At 37.5% G+C, this 3,034-nt stretch overlaps 1 long non-coding RNA gene across 1 annotated transcript; it reads left to right on the forward strand.

Moving 5' to 3' along the window:
• Window positions 1–369: 369 nt before the first annotated feature.
• Window positions 370–1,078, forward strand: LOC102213967 (uncharacterized). Its single transcript, XR_311987.2, has 3 exons — window positions 370–394; window positions 612–622; window positions 711–1,078. It is a non-coding gene; the product is annotated as an uncharacterized LOC102213967 (long non-coding RNA).
• The last annotated feature ends 1,956 nt before the right edge of the window (window positions 1,079–3,034 follow it).

Below are 3,034 nucleotides of genomic sequence, written 5' to 3' on the forward strand. Positions count from 1 at the left end.
GCAGCAGAACAAAGGCTGTCCCATAATGCTGACGTTCGACCAGTTTCCTTTCATACAACCATGCCGTTACAGCCCTGCCCTCAAGCATGTAAGGCAAGGTGGAACTGCCAGTTACCTTTTTACCTGTCCTGCATCTATTAGTAGCAGGTGTGGGTGCCTCATAAACACACCCTCATCCTTCATGCTTCTCCCTTTAAATACAGGCATCAAAGCAGACAACAGACACAAACGTTTTTGCCTTCTTTATCAGGTACGCAGCACTTATTGCATTTACTGTTGACTCCTTGTAATGATTACACAGAACGTTTAAGAGTGTTTCATTTTTCTCAACTTTTGTATTTCTTTTAGAAAAAGAATTTCTACAACGCTTGTTAAAAAGACAAAATGAGTGACCGTGAGTCTCCGATTAAGCTGAAAATATCATGTGTTGTTTGTGCCATTTGTGCAGTTGCCTTTCTGTTAAATTCTGTTATTGAAAGCTGCTTTCAATTTTGGTTGTGGCCTTATGATCGCAGTCATCTATCCTGTTCTTTTGCAAAGTCACATATCAAGCTTGGTTTTTCTTTATCTAATTTTTTTTTTCTTACTTTGTTTTTTGTTTCCAACTATAGCTGCAGCTGAAGTAAGTACTTTTATTTCATTTGATTGTTCTACACCTGGGACAAACAGCATTATAAGCATGTACTTATAAAGCAATTTTCTCCTGTCAGAAGAAGGAAGAGAAATGTTCTCATGAGGAGGAAGGATCAGGATCAGGATCAGAGGGAGAAGGATCAGGAGTAAGAAAAGTTTCACATGTGCTTTCTGTTGTTTTGCTCTGTTGATTCTGTAATATTGTAGCATTCATGAGTTTATTTGTCTTTATCACTTACAGGGAGAAGGAAAAGGAAAGGTACAACTTCAGCAGCCTTTTGGAATTGAAAGTTTGCTGCCATCTGAGTTACAATACGTTTTTAATCACTTAATTTTCTAACGGTTGTTTACAGGGGAAAGAGAAAAAGCATGGAAAAGGAGGTGAACATGGCCATGGAGGTGGAAGAGGAGGTGGACAAGGAAGAGGAGGCGGACAAGGAAGAGGAGGCGGACAAGGAAGAGGAGGCGGACAAGGAAGAGGAGGCGGACAAGTTCCTAAATAAATTATGAAGAATTCACTGAATCAGCATTATCTGATGACTGCAAAATGACAGATATATCTCTAATAAACTAATACAGAAAGAAGACTGTCTTGTTTATTCACATAAGTATTACAATTACAACTGTTGGATCCTTTCTGAAATTCAATAATGTTTGCTGATAAATCAATGGGCTTTGATAACAATTAGTCATTCTCAAAAACAAAAACTAAAAATGGCAATAATCATATCAAGTCATTTGCACTTGAACGTGTTCTATCTTCATGGTAATCTTCTCGTGTGTGGACACATTTTAGGTTAGCCAGGCACTAAAAATGTGTGTAAGTCTAATATAAATAATGGTGCTCTATAAGGTTATGTATGCCACTAGAGTACCACTTTAATTTGCATGGGTGTCTTCAGTGGTTCCTGATCTGATTTAAAAGTTTCATATTTTAGTCATTAACATGATCTAATAGTGAAATTTCATGTTTCCTGGACAAGAAATATTTCAACAAACAACCATTAATAAGGCATTTTGTTTTTCCACAACACAAACATCACAGGTACACACGTTTAACTGCTTTTCACATCGCAGCAACTATATGCATCGAGGCATTTAAACTTGCTCCAATGAAGTGCTTACGTTTAAGCTGAGGATCAAGATGTGATTTAAGTGATTTTGAATGTGACACAGAGTGTTACACAATGTGTGCCAGAGAATAGTCCAAATACAGAATAAATAAGGAGTGATCAAAAGTTGAAAATGACTTCTTCAAGCTTCAAGACAACAGCAAATCAGAAGACACTCGTTTCAACTGAAGCACTGTTTACAGAAGAGCCTCTCTGAATGCGCAACATGTCAAACCTACTGCAGCAGCCCATTTGGTTTTGGTTTTTAAGTCTTAGCATTGCTTTAAAGAATTATGGACAAAATGTGGCCCAAGTGCTAGAACTGATCATTTTAATCTGTCCCAAAGTGTCCTGAAAGTAAAATTAAAAAAAGAAAGAAAAACATCATAAGAGGCAATATTTTACTAAGCATTCTGGAAGTGAATGATTGCAACGGTTGTGTGCTGCTTTTTTACTCACAGTGTGGTTCCCTGATTACCTCCACAGTATTGCAAAACCTGTCAATCCTTGTGGAAAGTGCATCAAAGAGTTGCTGCAAGAAACATCACTGTGAATTGTTGACATTGAAATCAACATGGACAGCACAAAGCTGTGTTCGTCCATTTTTATCGTCTACCATTTGTGCTCAAAAACCTCCATTAGAGACATCTATGAATCAATTATCCAGAACAGCGACATTGTTAGCAACAATGTCTCCTGCGTGAAATAAAATTTTGCTTCCCATTCATGGCTGTGTTATTATCTGCAGCACTGCAATGAGTCACATGTTGAATGACGCAGTTCCCTCTACTATGCTTCATTGTTTGTGTATAATAGTTGACATTTTCTTACTCATTGTGCTATTCTTAGCATGGCAGTAGTTCTCCGGGGAATGAGATTATCTGACATCATCCAAATAAATTCTCTTAAGATCCTCGTTTTTTTATATCTAGGGTTGATTAATATCCTCACTTGTTTTTTTGCTCTTTATTCTTAATCTCTTAGCAGTCTCTTACCACACTTTCTTGGTGCTAGGTTTTGTATTGTTGATTGTCATTTATGCTTAGAAATATTTACTTATGTATGCTTAGAGTTTTATAATTAGTTGCAGATTGGTAGAGGTTTGATCCTTGATAGTCTGCAAACTTTGTGTGCATTAGAGAGCACTCTGGGAGCACGAGAGAGGCCGTACCTTGTCTTATTGTTTTACGGCAGGATTAACGTAGCTACAGTGGGGCAAAAAAGTATTTAGTCAGCCACCGATTGTGCAAGTTCCCCCACTTAAAATGATGACAGAGGTCAGTAATTTG

Source organism: Pundamilia nyererei, unplaced genomic scaffold (assembly GCF_000239375.1).
Source record: "Pundamilia nyererei isolate P.nyererei 1_Seehausen unplaced genomic scaffold, PunNye1.0 scaffold00123, whole genome shotgun sequence".
NCBI lineage: Eukaryota > Metazoa > Chordata > Actinopteri > Cichliformes > Cichlidae > Pundamilia > Pundamilia nyererei.